Below are 18056 nucleotides of genomic sequence, written 5' to 3'. Positions count from 1 at the left end.
TTTTGAGTTTTGTTCCACATTGTTCTCCCACTCTATCCAGGATCTCCTACATAGATCCCCCTCTGAGTCATTGACAATGGTAGCTGGGCACCATCTAGTTCTTCTGGTCTCATAGTCATATAGGCTGAGAATCGCATGGTGTACTAGTCCCTTGGACTAATTGTTTCCATGTGTGTTTGGTTTCTTCATTCTTATTTGCTCTGGATGAGGAGAGCCCCATCATTGCATCAAGATGGCCACTTGCAAGCTTTTAAGATCTCAGTCACTACTTGGCAAAGTAGGATCTGGAATAATGTTTTTGTGTAGTATGTTGCCCCAATTGAGCTTGATGTCCCCTGTGACCATGGACCAGGACCCTCCTTGAAAGCACAACTCATCAATGAGCAGTTGGGAAGAAGCCACCTCTGCCCTGGAATTTGGTTTAATTTTCCATCGTACCATCATCCTGGGGGTTCAAGTTCAAGAAGGAGCAACAGAGAGAGGCTCTGCACTCATGACAAATCAACAAATCACATGTTTTTTGCTTCTTTCTTTCTCCCTCCCCTCTGCCTTCTTCCCAGCAGTTTTGTGCCACACCCCTCCCAGGAAGGGTCTTTTACTTCCTTATGAGACAAATGAAGCTGCAAGTACTTTACAATAAGATTTCTCTTAATCTAGGTTGCCTGAGTGGCACATATGGTTAAGTGCTATCCAGAGGTCCCTTGGGAAAAAATGCCTGCAGATCTACTTCTGAAAAATCAGCCATTAAAAGCCCCAGTTCTACACTGAGGTTTCTTCACACAGTTCTATACACATGCAGTTGCCATGAACCAGAATTGACTCTATGGCAACTGGTAAACTAGGGATTAGCAATGAGGCACTTGAAACCACATTTGGAACTTTAGGGGGAAAAAAAATCCCTTAATGTTTATGTTGTTTTTTGAGTTGCCAGCCCTGGTTCTTGATATTTAAAGGGATCTAGATTTGGGAGCTCTGGTAGCATAGTGGCTAAGACACTTGCCTGGTAACCAGACGGCTGGCGGTTCAAACCCACCAGCCACTCCTCGGAAGGAAGGTTGGGCAATCCTACTTCCGTAGTGATACTGCCTCGGAAACCCAAGGAGGGGTCGCTATGAGTCAGGTTTGACTCGACGGCACATAACAACAACAACAGAGTTTGAAGTCCCTGGGTGGTACAAATGATTATCATACTTGTGGTGGTTATATTTGTGTGTCAACTTGGCTGTGCCTGGTTGAGTGGCTGGGCAGCTGGTGGTAGTTATTCCTCATGATGAGACTGGCAATCAACTCCATGGTGGGATCTACCACAAGCAGCTGAGTAGCTGCATTTGGGATGTGGTCTGCTTCCTGTATATAAGGAGAAGACTTAGAAATGGTTTCTAGTATATGGCATGCTTGGACCCTGCATGCAGCCATGTCATTATTGAGCAGCCTGCCATGCTCTGCTGACCTTGGAACTTAAAATAGACGTGAATTAATATCCTGCCATGTGGTTTGGTAACATCAAGACCGTGCCTTTTTACTTGTTAACATTGGGCTTGTCAGCCTCAGCAGCCAGCATTTGTCTGAGTGAAGAAACACCTCTAGCTTAAGTGGGCCGGAAGCTGGAGGCAGAGCTCAAGCCCAAGGCTGAAGGGCTTTTACTCAGCCCCTAGAACTTGGCCCTTTCAACTTGGACTTAAAGCCTCCAAATTATAAGAATAAACTCCTGTTTGTTAAGGCCATCCCATTTTATGGTATATTCTTATCAAAACAGCACTGCGTAACTAGAACAGTACTTGACCACTAACCTAAAGGTTAGAGATTTTAATTCACATAGAGATTTAAATCTAGGAATCTGATTTCCTGGGAAGAAAAGCCTGATGATTTATTTCCAAAAAGCAGCTGTTGAAAAGTCAGTGAAGCCCTGTTCTACTGTAACACAGATGGGGTCGCGGTGAATCAGAGCCTACTCCTTGGAAACTGGTAGTAGTTCTAGAGTTTATCTCTCTTAAATCCTGGTTCTTGGCGGGGGTGCTGCTTTGGCTTTCACAATGATTTCAGTAAAATAATTTTTAACATGCATTTCTGCAATTCAACTTTTAGATTGTAATCACCCAGTTGCTGGATGCTTTAAACTCAATGGGTGGAGGCCTATGAAAGAGCAGGACAATAGATAACTTTATTTTTCATGAAATATATTTAGATGAATGCATAGTTTATTATCAGTACTCAACAATTAATACTTGTTACCCTAAATTGTGCTTCAAATTGCTGAAAATTCTAAGACAAAATCACTTTACATTTAATCTCAGCAAAAGACATATTCTTACACAAATAATAGATGGTCATTTTGCTTTTCTAAACCATTCTAAGATGGAATATTTTCAAGGATATAACTGCCAAATTGTAAATGCTTTATGAGGACAGACCACAATATTTTTGTGCAAATGACACATGCATTATATGGATTTTTGCAAACAGTGCAACCTGGCATGCCCCTTGCATGTTGGTGTCCTATGAGCACCGTGCATTTTTATAGGTAAAATATAGTATATGGGTCTATCTTCTTTTGATTAGATTATCCCATGGCCTATACTCTGGGGTTGCAAAATAATTTATTTCAAGTCAATGTAGTAGGAAAAGAAGCATAGCCTTGTGTGGGGGGTAGGATAGCTGAACTGGCTTAGAATCCCATTGTTCTCATTAAAAGCTGTCAAATGGTAGAGTATTGTGCTGAGTCTCAGTTTCATCATTTATAAGGTGGCAATATAATGCCTATTTATGACTGTTTTTGAGATTACCTAAGATACTTGAAAGTTCTTTATGAATTTTTTATAATATACTATATAAATTTTGCTGTTATTAATAATAGAAATCATTACTAGGAGAAATAATAATTTTAAAAAATTAGGTTATATTTTATATAATTTCACATGTAAACTACTTACTGTAGCTTTGGGAACTGTACTGTTAAAAGACATCAATTCATGTGCTTTGAAGATTCACCATGTCTTTACCATACTTCTCAATGCAAAAGTCGTGCCACAAAAATGTCTTTCTTTTATAAACAAATAGTCTTTTAAGAGTATAAAAACTAAAACAGGAAGAGTGAACAATGGACAATATCCTATTCAGAAAAAATTTTACTTATACTTGAGTTATACAAATTGTATATGTCAATGAATAGGCAATTGAAGTAATATTGATTTCTTTGAAAAAATCATTTTTGAAAATCTGATGGGTTATTGTGTCACTTGTTGAGTATATCATGTACTTAAAACAGCATTTCAAAAATGAAGTGGGACAAATGCTATAATTGTGGCATATATTTTTTGTTTCAGGTTAATTGAATAATTGAGCGTCATAATAAGGTTGTGAGGTATGCAAGTGTAGAATGTAATGGTTGAACTCTTTTGTTTCAAAAGAAAAGATTTAAGTAATATTGAGCCTCACTTTAAGTCCTTTTCCCTATTTTGTAGCACAGATTTTTCAAATGATCTTTAATCGTATATCAAATGTGAAATTCCAATTTAAACGAATTATCTGCTCTTAAACATTATCAATTAATTTAAGTCTAGTTATAGTATATTTTGGGAGAAAGGCTTGGTATTCTATTTCCAAAAATCAGCCAATGAAAACCCTATCTTTGGGGCCAGGAGTATATGGAGGGATAGACACAGGGAAGAGATAACTATCAGGAGGAAGTGGGAGGGGAGCTGTTGCATTGGGGTATAGTCAATGTCATGAGACAAAGTGTATGTGAGTGCTGTATGGAAAATAAATTTGCTCTGTAAACTTTCACCCAAATAACAATTAAAAACAAAACAAAAAAACCTTATCTATCGCAATGGCCTGATCCTATTGTGAATGGGGTCATAACGAGTCCAGGAAGTGGGAGGACTCCACAGCACCTAACAATAATAACAACAACATAGTATATTTTGGGTTTTATTTGTCTTTTGGTTTATTGTTTCTCCTGACTTCTAGAGGTTCTTCTTCTTTCTTTTTGTATTGTTAGAAGATACATGTATCTTTGTTAGTGCTTAAAAATTTTCTAAGTTCTTGTTGTTGTTGTTGTTGTTGTTATTTGCCATTGAGTCGGCCCCGACTCATAGCGACCCCTCCTTGGGTTTCCGAGGCAGTATCACTACGGAAGTAGGATTGCCCAACCTTCCTTCCGAGGAGTGGCTGGTGGGTTAGGTGCTGTCAAATCAGCTCTGACTCACAGTGACCCGATGTACCAGAGAATGAAACACTGCCCAGTCCTGCACCGTCCTCCTAATACTTGTCACTGTGTGGATCCATCTCCTGAGGATCTTCCCATTTTTTGCTGACTCTCTACTTATCCTTCTCAAGGGACTGGTCCCTTCTGCCAACATGACCAAAGCAGATGAGATGAAGTCTGGCTACTCTCACCTGCAAGGAAAAATCCGGCTGTACTTCTTCCAGGACAGAATTGTTCATTCTTCTGGCAGTCCATACTATTTTTAGTATTCTTCACCAATACCATGATTCAAAGGCATCAACTCTTCTTTGGTTTTCTTATTTATCGTCCAGCTTTCACATGCATATGAGGTGATTGAAAATACTATGGTTTGGTTCAGTAGCATCTTAGTCTTCAAAGTGACATCTTTGTTCCTTAACACTTTAAAGAAGTCTTTTGCAGCAAAGGACTTGTCCAATGCAGTAATATTGTTTGATTGCTTGACTGCTGCTTCCATGGGTGATGATTATGGATCCAGGTAAAATGAATCCCTGACAGCTTCAATCTTTTCTCCATTTATCAAGATGTTGCTTATTGGTCCAGTTGTGAGGATTTTTGTTTTCTTTATGTTAAGGTGTAATTCATACTGAAGATTGTACGTTCTGATCCTCAGTAAGTGCTTGCAGTCATCTTCACTTTCAGCAAGCAACATTGTGTTATTTGCACATAGCAGGTTGTTAATGGGTCTTTCTCCAATCCTGATGCTGTGTTCTTCTTCATATAGTCCAGCTTCTTGGATATTTGCTCAAAGGATACAACCTAATGGACACCCTTCCTAATTTTAAACCATGCAGTGTTCCTTTGTTCTGTTCAAATGATTGCCTCTTGGTCTATATACAGGTTCCTCATGAGCACAATTAAGTGTTCTAGAATTCCCATTCTTTGTAATGTTAGCCATAATTTGTTATGATCCACACAGTTGAATGTCTTTGCATAGACAACAAAACATAGGTAAACATCTTTCTGGCATTCTTTGCTTTCAACCAAGACTCATCTGACATCAGATGTTATCTTTTGTTCCATGTCGTCTTCTAAGTCTAGCTTGAATTTCTGCAAGTCTTCTAAGTCTAGCTTGAATTTCTGCAAGTTCCTTGTCAATATATTGCTGCAATTATTTTTGAGTTATCTTCAGCAAATTCTTAGTTATTATAAATTGTGAAGTGCAATATACTTACTCCTTGGATCCATTTTTTGTGGAATTTTAGATTTTTTTTTTGCTTTCACATTGATTGGAGATTCCATGGTTTTCTTAATTCAAATTATTTTCCTTCAAAACTTTTTAAACGTTACTGAAATAGTCTCATTTTACTTTGGGTGGATGTGGTAAAGAAGAGGAGAGTCTAGTGCTTTCCTAAAAATGGACATGCTGCCTGATTTTGTGCTATAACAAGTTACAGTGGTATGATCCTCTGAATATTGTGCATTCCATTGTAGTAATTTATTAACAGGAAGGAATATAAAAGAAAAGATTTATTATCAAGTATCTTTATCCTCTTATCATTCTTTTTTAATGCATTTTATTGAAATATAATTTATGTACAGTGAAATACACAAAACTAAAGTGACATAGGTTTTTTTTTTGGGGGGAGCAATGTTCCCTCCCCTCCCTTTCCACCCCTGGTAACCAACAAAGTTTCCTTCCGTATATAAACCTTTCCTTGACTATAATGAACTAATACTATATTTGTCCTTCTGTGATTGACTTATTTCACTCAGCATAATGTCCTCCAAGCTCATCCATGTTATACGGTATTTTGCAGATTACATTATTCTTTAGTGTTGCATAGTATTCTATTGTGTGTATGTACCATAGTTTGGTTATCTATTCTTCTGTTGATGGGCACTTAGGTTGTTTCCATCTTTTTGCTGTTGTAAATAGTGCTGCAATAGACATAGGTGTGCATGTATCTGGTCTTGTCCTGGCTCTCACCTCTTTAGGATATATACCTAGTAATGGGATTGCTGGGTCAAATGGTATTTCTAATTCCAGCTTTTTAAGGAATTGCCATACTGTTTTCCACAGTGGTTGTATCATTTGACAGTCCTACCAGCAGTGTATGAGAATCCCAATCTCTCCACATTCTCACCAGCATTTGTTACTGTCTGTCTTGTTGAACTTTGCCATTAGTGCTGGGGTGAGATGGTATCTCATTGTTGTTTTGATTTGCATTGTGAACATTTCTTCATGTAGTTGCTGGCCACCTAAATATCCTCTTTGGTGAAGTGTCTATTCATGTCTTCTGATCATTTTTTAATTGAATTGTTAATCTTTTTGTTGTTAAGGTCTTGGGGTTTTTTATAAATCTTAGAGATAAGTCCCTTATCAGATATGTAATTATTGACAAGTATGAATTTGTTGCTGTCATTTTTGTTATGTGCTTTTTCATGGTGTTGATTTCTTTGTTCCATATAATTTTCTGTGCTGAGCTTATTTTATTTATGAATCATGTTATTACTTCATTGCTATTGTTTTAGTATTTGCTAAATATTTGTGCGGGACCTCTTTTTTGCTTTGATGTGAAGGTTTATTATTTTTCTTTGATGTTACTCTGTGATTTATAATTTTCTTCCCAAGTTTAGAACAGTCTGTTCTATCTTGCAGTTTTCTTGACTTCCTTACCATTTAGTAGTTGTGTAACTACACAATTTTTTTCCCCTCTTTTTGTTTTGTATTTGTCCTCATTTGTCAGTTGATGTCTCTGGTTCCCTGCTTACAATCTTGTAAACTTATTTGCTTTGGATACTTCCATAGCTGGATTGGTTTCTGGGTTATGTCATCATGTCTGTTAATGGTCAGTTGTTGTTTACTGTCATTGGTTCTCTGTCCAAAGGACTCCTGTCAGCATCTCTTGTAAGATTGGTCTGGTTTTAATACATTCCCTTAATTTCCGCTTATCTGGAAATGTCCTAATTTCATCATCATATTTGAGGGACAATTTTGCTGGGTATATAATTGTTGGGCAGAAATTATTCTCTCTCAGGGTTTTATACATACCATCCCATTGTTTCTCACCTGTATGGCTTCTGCTGAGAAATATGTGCTTAGTCTTACTTTGTAGGTAACTTTTTGTTTTTCCCATGCTGCTTTCAGGATTCTTTCTTTGTCTTTGGTTTTGGTGAGTTTGATGATACTATATCTTGGTGATTTTCTTTTGGGGGTCTATCCTGTGTGGGGTCTGTTGGACTCTTGAGTAGTTATATTCTCATCTTGCATCATACCAGGAAAATTCTCTTCCAACAAATCTTTGACAATTTTCTCTGTGGTTTTATATGTCTCTTCCTGTTCTGGAATTCCAATAACACATAAGTTATTCTTTTTGATGGTATCCCACATGAACATTAGGCTTTCTTCATTTTGTTTTGATCTTTTTTCTGATTGATCCCTTTCCAAAGAAGTATTGAGGTATTTTTCTTCAATCTCACTAATTCTGTCTTCCCTTGATTCAAATCTACTCTTTTGCCCATTCAATGTGTTATCTATTTCTGAAAATTTTGTATTAATCTTCTGGATTTCTATCTGTAGATTTTATATCATTTCTAATTTTTCATTTATTTTGTCATGTTTTTCTTGTATTGTCTTTTTAAATTGTTCTAGGGTTTTCTCTGTGTTTTTCTCTATTTTGTCAGTGTTTTCCTTGATTTGGCTGTCAATTCATTGAAGGTACCTAAATTTAATTCTTTTGAGAAACTTATCAGGGAGTTCCAATGCTGCATCTTCCTCAGGGATGTATTTTGGGTCTGTATCCTGGTCCCTTGTTTCTCCTGCTTTATCTTGCTTCTTTGTGTGGACTGTGATGCTCTGTTGTTTCCGAGGCATTGTGACATTTTTGTGTATATATTTGTGTATATAATTGGTTATTATATGTTGGAGTGACTTACCCACGCTTTTTGTTTTCTTTGTATGTTATCTACATAAGCAGGGTACTGTGCTGTGCTCCTCTATTCACTAGTTGGCAGCACTTATACACTCACCATCTGTATCATTTCCCATTGTCAGGCTCCTGTATGTCCCTGCCGCCTTGGCAAATGGAGCCTATTCTTAGATCCTGTTTTCATTCAGGTTTTTCACTAGTTAGTGCCTACTCTACTTCAGTATACTTCCTTTCAAAGTTCAGGGCTCCAGGATTATCTTCTGTATCTCTATTAATTGGTTTCTCTTTTCTTTGTTGAAGAAGTTTTGTGTAGCTTGCCTGCTTATTCTGCCATCCTACCAGAAGTTATGTTCTCTTATTATTCTTTTAAATTTTTTTTAGTGGTGTATGTAGCTAGACCTAGAAAACAACTCTCTTCAATGGGAGGCTTCCCTCTTCCCACATCAAATCCCACTAAATTTTGAAATTAACTCAACAATTCGGACTTTAATAGGGTAAATTTTTTGGTATTTCAACACATGTAATTTGTGACAAAAGGAATATAGTTCTTACATATTAACCAACTACTACTACTACTAATGATAAAAAATATTTACTGAGGGATTACTATGAGAGAATCTTTACATGCTATGCTTCACTTGTAGCATTTCATTCACTTTTCACAAGAAACCCATGAAGTAAATATTAATATTATTTGAATTTTACAGACACTGTAACATAGCCTACAGATATTGAGTAACTTGCTCACATTCATTCAGTAAGTGGTAGCACTAGAATTTGAGACTAAGCCTTTTTGAAATATACTTTTAACTGTTATGATATGTTGGATGCTTTTCTCATTGGTATTTGGACTACACATCAAAGTGAGTGTTGTAGGTTATGCATTCTGAAGACACTTAAGAGGAGGATGGATATAAATATATATTTTCCAGAAAATTTCAAAGGATGGTATCATTCTATCATTATCTTGAGTTAACCTTAGTACATATTTATTATTAGTTATTTGGGCTCCTATTTTAATAAAAATAATCTGGTATCTTTCATTTTTATGGCTGTGTTAGAGACTGTTCTTGGTCATACCTTCAGTGATGACTTTGAGGACATTTAACAGTTGTTACATTTATTATAAGGAGCTCTAGTTGTTCAGTGGTTAAAGGACTCAGTTGTCAACCAAAAGGTTGATGGTTGGAACCCAAATGCTGCTCTTTGGGAGAAAGATTTGACAGTGTCCTTCCATAAGGATTTACAGCCTTGCAAACCCTATGGGGTAGTTCTACTCTGTCCTTACAGGGTTGCTATGAGTCATAATCAACTAGATGGCTATCAGTTTGGTTTAGTTGGTATGTTTATTTTATAGAATCCAATATCTTATGTTTTTAAAAAGTCAGAGCTGTGAGGGTAGAGCAAGTGTGTAGCCAGTCAGAACAATTATTTGGTGCTGCAGGCAATTTGTATATATCTAACTGGAGAGCTGTTATCATAAAGTACCTTACTGAATTTTAAAAGGTTAGGGAGTTTTGAGGGGTTATCAGACACAGCTTCTTCATCTTGCCCGAGGTCATGTAATTTGTGTCCCATAAAGAACAAGAAAAGAAACGGAGAGAAATGGTTCCATGGCTTGCTGGTTCACAAGGATTTATTCAATCCTTATACTTTTATTCAGTGGGGGGACATCTTATCAGAGTTCTGCCAACTCTCTGTGTTTTAGAGGTGTTATAGTATCAGCCTGGGTCGCATTTTCGATATCTCTTTTATAATCTGCCCAGCTTCTGAGAAATTATTGCCATTTTCTACTTCCTACAATCAAAATGTCAGTGCCTCCCATCAAATAGGTTTTGCTCCTTGACTACGAACTTGTAGGCCCATAAATAGTTCATGTGAATCAAGTTTATAAGGACAGAGCAGCATCCTTATTTTACATAAAAATCTGAGCCATTTTTTCAATAGATAAAAACAACTTTTTAAAGGGAAAAGCAGGGTGTCATACTCTATAAACAAATTACTTACTATAACTTCTGGGTAGATACAGAGTAATCACTTTGTGAAAAGTAGAGAAATCTTTCCTACCATAAATAGCATAAGATTATACATAATTGTGTAACTCCTTCAGAGCACTTAAGGATGTCAACATCCAGCTGAAATGTCATTTTATTAATTATTTTTCAATACAGCTCTGTTCTAATTGTTTTTGATATTGTCTCCCTTTTCTGTGAATGAAGCTGTGTCCAGCTGAGAGAAGCCATCTTCACCCTTCCTCTGGTCTAAGGTTTTTTCTGCCCAAATAGAATCTTCACAAAGACATATGTCTTGGGAATACCTTGGACATCTTAGCAGAAGAGGATCATAAGGAGCTGTTGTCGTTGTTGTTATGTGCCGTCGAGTCAGCCCCAACTCATAGCTACCCCTCCTTGGGTTTCCGAGGCGGTATCACTACGGAAGTAGATTGTCCAATCTTCCTTCAAGCTAACAGTCATTATTCAAATATATTTAGGACACTTGGAACCCAATTAGAGTAATTGAAGTTAGGCAATTTAATGAAAAGATTGGATACAGTCTGCTTGCTTTTCCAGTCATTAAATTTTAGTAAGTCTGTTCTCACTCTGGTTCTAAGATCTAGTTTTGGTTTTCTTTAAGGGGATGAATGGCTGCTTCCTCTTTTCCTGTTACTGCTAGCTCAGGGTGTTCAAAATGCCAAACAATAAAATTATTTCTGTACTTAATTACAGGACATGAACAAAGCTGGACAATATGAAGACCTGTTGTCTTCTCAAAAGTCATGTCCACTAACAGTGTGGCATCCTTGAACTCACAGCCATTAAGTCAATTCTATCTATAATTAAAATGTTTTTATATGTTCAAATTTGAAACCCACAAACAGAAGCTTAAAAATAGTAATAACCAAGAGGTATTTCTTTCACTTACTATAAGTTTTCACTTCAAAACAATTAGTATTTTTAAGTTCTAAACTGAAAATTATTCCCTTTTCAAAAAAATCTCATCTATTAATCTTAAGGTGCCTAATGCATATTAATGCTGATTTTTACATATAATGTGAATTTAAAACTCAGATGTATGAATTTTTAACAATGTATGAAGGGTGGCATACTTAGGACTTGACAGATGCACTCAAATTTGTGCAGATCAGTTTTGGTGATTCTAAGAGTATTCAGATTATGACAAGGAGTAATTTGGAAATAAAATGACCATGTTTCTGTGAGCTAGAGCCATGTAATAAATCCATCTCATAGTTAGGGTTGTAATCTAGTGATCTTTTTCTTGTTCCTGAACTAGGTAAACCACCTTACCCTCACTCTCAGAACTGGCTAAGTATGTGTGTTTGGGGAGGATCGTGTAACATAGGCCCAGACTTAAACTCAACCACAAACATGCCCATATATCTGTCACTCCTCTATACCCCAACACATATAAAAATAGTCAAAGACAACTGGGTTAGTTGAAACTGAGAGAATAATTTACAAATTAATGAGTTAGCCCATGTTTAAACTTACAAATAACAAGGTTGTAATTATTTCTTTACCTAACAAGCTGTAGTGTGATTACAGGGCATTATTGGCCATTGAAAAATGAAACTGTGTTTGCATATCCAAACTAGTTTTGTATTTTATGTTCTATTTCACATCAATGAGGCACTTTACAAAGTTAACAACTCTTATTAACATATAATGTAGAGTTGGTATAAATTAACATTTAACATTTGAAATTTAATTATAGAAAAACTAATATATTATCATTCTTTTTAATATGTAATTTGATGATCCTTTGAATAGATAATTTAAAATGAATGGAGCAAGAAACTGGGGTTCTTATACTAGTATTGTCATTCTATATATGTTGCTTGTTCTTGGACAAATTGGTCAATCTCTATGAACTATGTACTAGTAGTTTTTTATAGTATTTTAGTGAGCATCAACAAAGACTGCAAACTCCTTCAGAACAAGGATAACATCAATAATACCAAAGAATAAGCCCTCAAAACAGTGAACATGCAATAAAGACTTATTGAATTGGTAAATAAATGAACAAACAAATGAGTAGACGAATGAAATGGAAAATATTACATTCATGTTTCTTTTTACTTCACATTTGGTCTTTAATCTTACACTTACTCTTTTTGCTTAGGTTACATTTGTTTTTTAATATATATATCCTTGATGCTATGGATATTTGAAGAAATAATTCTCATGTGGTAGGAAGTTGTTTGACGATGTAGTACCCAGGCTGTAAAGGAGATGCTGGGAAGAGAAGAATATGCCAACCCACGACAATGCAAATGCAATAGGACAGTTTATTAGCTAACTTAAGTTAGGGTCTTTGCCCTTACCAGGTCAGTGGCTTAAGCAAAAGACCCCGTACCCCGTTTCTTTCACCAATTTATGGAACAATATGGGGAGGGGCAGCACCGGGGCGAGGGGATACAGGTGATTGGTTGTTGCTAAGGGATTTAGGGCAGTGATCTAAGATGTTGGGGGACGTAAAGAAACTCCCCGGCTCCAATGTTCACTTGAGAAAATATTATCTAGGGAGAGACTTCCAGGAGTCAAGTAAATCTCTGATACGCGCTGAATCCAGATGGCTTTTGTGATGCGTGCTGAGTTGGGAGGAAGTTCCTTGATACCTGCTGAGACCGGAGGGCAGATAAAGGCCCTAAGGAGTCTGGAAGTTCTGTTTGTAATGCTGACACTAAAAGGTTTCTGGTTAAAGATTTTCCTGGAGGCTATTAGAGTTCTCAAACTCACAACAAGTGGTCCTCAAATTTGGTTATACACAGTATAACCAAATAAAGAGGATTTGCTAGAAGTACAAAATCCTAGTCCCATGTACTCAAAATCTAATTTAGTGACTCCTGGGTATCTGTTTTTAGCGAGTATTTTGTTGATGTTTATATAATGGTATTAATCTAAAGACTAGCATTCTAAGATTTCTTTTGAGTTCCTTAAAATATTCATTATGTTTTATTTAACAAACACATATACGGCATCATTATGGGTCAGACACTATACTAACTGCTTTATAAATATTAACTTATGAATCTTTATCACAATCTTATGAGCTATTATGATCCTCCCCATTTCACATAAGAAGATACTGAGGAACAGAGAAAGTATATTTTTTGCCTAAAGTCACACAGCTAGAAGGTAGCAAAACTGGGACTGCAACCTAGACAATCTGATTCCACAGTCCTTGCTCTAAACCATTTTACTACTACTTTTCATGTATTCTTTTGTGTTCTTGAAACCGAGTAAAGTAAAAACTATTTCCCCCACCCTGGCACGGGATGGGAATAGATAAGTAAACTAAATTATCCCCAACTATTTTCCCACCCGGACAGATGAGTCTTCAGTTCCTTAAAGAACTAAATGGAAACATTCCTTCTGCAGATGATAGACTTGCTAAAAGTATTTTAGAAACAACTTGTAAATTAACTCTGGCCCAGGGACATGCAAATAGGACAGAAGGAATACAAGTTAACTGGGTCCCTCTCCCTTCTGCCCAAGCCCCTATCAGCTGATGACAGGAAACTAGTGTGACCCATCTGCTATCACCCATTTTCTGGTTCTAGCCCCAAATTCCTCAACCTTTTGTGAATATGCACAACCCCCTCTCCTAAAACCTACAAAAACTGTGTTCCCTGGCATCTCGGGGAGTTTAGATCTGGGTACTAAACTACCCCTAACTCCCTGCACTGCTGCTTTGCAATAATGTTCTCTCCTCTCAATCTCGATGTGTAAACTGTTTTGGCCTGACTGCGCACCGGGCAGGGACCCGCGTTTGGTCCCATAACATTCTTTTATTCTTCTTGAACTGATTCTAGAAACCACTGGATTCATTTGAAAAAAGTTAGAATAAAATATATGGAATTGAACAACTTTTATTGAGCTCTTCCAGGTTTGAGGCATTTGTGGTATTTAAGTTTGTGTGTCAACTTGGCTAGGCCTAGGGAGCTCTGGTAGCATAGTGGCTAAAGCACTTGACTACTAACCAGAAGGCTGGTGGTTCAAACCCACCAGCCACTCCTCGGACAATCTACTTCCGTAGTGATACTGCCTTGGAAACCCAAGGAGGGGTTGCTATGAGTCGGGTCAGACTCCACGGCACATAACAACACCAACAACAGTGTAGTGGCTGGTGGCATAGTGCCTAAGGCATTTGACTGTTAACCAGAAGGCTGGCGGTTCAAACCCACCAGCCACTCCTTGGCAATCTACTTCTGTAGTGATACCACCTCAGAAACCCAAGGAGGGATCACTATGAGTCAAATCCGACTCGATGGCAGTGAGTGTGGTTTTGATTGAGTGGCTGGTCAGTGGGATGCAATTATTCCGCGTGGTGAAATCTTCTGGAGCATCTGAGCAGCTGCTTTTGGGATGTACTCTGCTTCCTGTATATAAGAACTAGCTTTGGGAATGGTCTCTAGCCTTTTGGCATACTTGGACTCTGCATGTAGCCAAATTGTTATTCAACAGCTTGCCATGCCCTGCCGATCTTGAGACTTCATCTGCACTTGAATTAGTGTCCAGCCATGTTGTTTGGTAACATTGGGACTGTGCCTTTTTACTTCTCAACCTTCGGCTCGTCAGCCTCAGGAGCCAGCAGCTGTCTGAATGAAGAAAAGCCTCCAGCTTCCATGGGCCAGGAGCAGGAGGCAGAGCTGAAGCCTCAGGCTGAGGGACTTTCACCCAGCCCCTAGATTCTGGCACTTTGAGTTAGGACTTAGAACCTCCAAAATTGTAAGAGAATAAACTCCTGTTTGTTCAAGCCATCCCATTTGTGGTATATTCTTATCAGAGAGGTATTAGGTAACCAGAACAGCATTATTCTAATTGCAGGGTAAACAAAGATGAGTCAAATTGTACCCTTCACTTCATGTATATTACAACTTAATTAACAGCCTAGAGTTGGAAGTTATTGCCACCAGTGACCTTCAACCATGATATCCTAGCTTGTTTTTCTCAAGAAGCAGAGATTGAGATAAAACTTGGCATGTAGAGAGTTTAGTTTGTGAAGTGAATCCAGAGGAGTAAAACAGAAAAAAGAGAGACAAACAAAACAAGAGTATACTACTTAGAGAGTTACCGTTGTGCAGAACCAGGGCTCTATCCCACTGGCATGCTCTGAGGAGCCTAGTAAAGAATACTCTTGAGGAATGGCAGAGGGGAGAATTTAATGTTTTGTCTTCTGTTCCCATTGGAAAGGTTGTGCCAAGGGGTGTTAATGCCTTCACACTTGCAGGTTGTGTACATAACAGAATGGCTGAGTAGTTCCACAGGTGTCTCCAGCAGCAGTACCTGAAAAGTCTCAGAGCCAAAAAGTGTTTCAACTGAATGCAGTTGGTTGCCACAGCAACTGAAGTAAAAGCATTGATTTTAGAAAGTTTCTCAGAGTCCCTGGGTGATACAAAGGGTTAATGTGCTCGACTACTAATGCAAAGGTTGGAAGTTTGAGTCCATTCAGGGGTGCATCAGAAAAATGTCCTATCAATCTACTTCCAAAAAATCAGCCAATGAAAATCCAATGGAGCACAATTCTACTTTGACACACATGGGGTTGCCATGAGTCAGAATGGACTCCAGCAATTGGTGGTGAAACCATCAGTAAAGCTGGTATGTTATGATGGGAAGCAACAGAGGCAAGCCTATAAATGGGTTATTTCCAAATGATACGTGTTTGCTCCAATGTTTAACACAATAAATTAAACTCCTATCTTCTCTAAGATATAGAGGAAGGGTAATATATCCTTGGCAGATTTTAATTAGAGGTCCTATTCAGGTCCCGCACTGTCCAGCCAGACCAATGTGTGTGTGTGTTTGCTTGTGTGTACACATAGTTATATATAGATGTAGTTAAGTTGGATTTTGTTTCCATTGTGATTTGAGAACTCTATTATATAAATTGCCCTTTATGGTCCACCTGTATTATAATTTTTCCTCAGGTCTCAATTCTCATGAATTGTACATTACACAATGACTTGGCTCATGAGAGGTGTTGACATAATTTAAAATATTACTACTTATATCAATAAAAATAGTAATAGGGATAAGTAAAATGGATGCACAAAGAAAGAAAGAGTGATCAATTCTTACCTAGATGTATGGGCACATTGGGAAAGTTTCATGGAAGAGGACGAATGGATTTGGGCCTTAAAAAAGATCCAAGAGTTTGCCAATTAGAGAAGGATTGAATATGTTTCGGTTCGAGAGAAGAGCAAGGAGCATTATGTGACACATTCAGGGATGACTTCTACTCATGAGTACCTTCAATGAGTGTTAGACTAATAAGAAGTCAAAGAAAGACAAAAGTAAACTCACTACTCCTATAGTGGGGTACACAGCAATAGGGAGGTTAGGTACATTTGTGAAAGGAATTTAGCCTTGTGTGTCAGATAGGACATTTGCCTGAAGTCAATGTGTAGTGCAGAGGGTGGAGGGTAGAGGGATCTGAGGACTGACATAGAGTTAAGAGGCTCTTGTAGTGATCTGGGCAAAAGAATTTGAGAGGTTGGGTCAGGAAGTGTTTTGTAGACATTATCAGCCAGTCCCAAATATTGGTTGTTATTTTTCAAAATTAAAAAAAAAAAAAATTAATTGACCAATCTTCCTACTTGTTTTTTCATGGAACAGTAATACATACATATACATGCCTTCAATATCGTCATACTTTCAAACATTAACTTAATAATTTGTTACCAATTGTCATAGTGACCAGGAAACTGGGTGGCACAAAGGCTAATGCACTTAGCTGCTAACCAAAAGATTGACAATTCGAATTCATCAGCTGCTTCATGAAAGAAAGATGTGGCAGTCTGCTTCTGTAAAGATTTACAGTCTTACAAACCCTGTGGGGCAGTTCTACCCTGTCCTATAGGGTCTCTATGAGGCAGAATCAACTAGAGAGCTGTGGTTTGGGTTTGTTGGTCATAGTCACTATAACAGGTAAATAAGAATTAAAATGTTTGTAAATTAACTTGAGACTAGTACTCACTAGAGAGTTATGTTGATGGAAACTGATTAAATTCTGAATAAACTCTTGGATAAATAAATGGAAAATCTTTGGACCACACTTTTCATGCTTCACTTTCCCCTTATTATTTGAGAGTTATACTCACATATAGATATCTAAACTAGAGTACTTGCCAGATGAGAACTTAATGTAAATTTGAAGTGTTCTCTGAACAGTAATTTAGCTTACATTTTTATTGGGCAATCTACTTCTGTAAAAATTTACCGCCTCGGAAACTCAAAGGGGGGTGCCATGAGTCAGAATTGACTTGACGGCAGTGAGTTTGGGGTGTTTTTGTTTTTTTTGGTATTTTTATCATAGCTTTTTTTCCAATTGAAAATTATCACAAATTAAAAACAGAAGAGGATTTGAAATAAGGGAGATGTATTCCAGTATTCCAAGATGTCTATATATGAATATTAATACATGGCCTAATACGGATATTAGCACATTATTTTGTAGGACAGAAAATTCAAACTTCTGAGTCCGTTTGGTGACAATGGCAAATTCCTTGACCCGCTGACTGATCTTCAGATTTAACAAATAAATCTGATGTTGCTGCCACCTGTACTACTTTACAAGGTACCCTGGTGACACAAGTGGTTTATAATTGGCTGTTACACTAAGAGTTTGAACCCACCCAGCAGAATCATGGGAGTCAAAATTACGGGCAACAAACCCTATGGAGTGTAGTTCTACTCTGTAACACAGGGGGTCATGGTGAGTTAGATCAATGCTATGGTAATGAATTAGGTTTTTTCTGTATTTTGGTGCTAGTTACTTCACAGCAACTCTGTTGTTGTTGTTGTTATGTGCCATTGAGTTGGCCCCGACTCATAGCGACCCCTCCTTGGGTTTCCGAGGCAGTATCACTACAGAAGTAGATTGCCCAATCTTCCTTCTGAGGAGTGGCTGGTGGG

This window comes from Orycteropus afer, unplaced genomic scaffold (assembly GCF_000298275.1).
Source record: "Orycteropus afer afer isolate SDZICR_OR568_19922 unplaced genomic scaffold, OryAfe1.0 scaffold00011, whole genome shotgun sequence".
NCBI classification, from domain to species: domain Eukaryota; kingdom Metazoa; phylum Chordata; class Mammalia; order Tubulidentata; family Orycteropodidae; genus Orycteropus; species Orycteropus afer.
The sequence above is the reverse complement of the archived record's forward strand: the minus strand, read 5'-3'. Positions refer to the sequence as shown.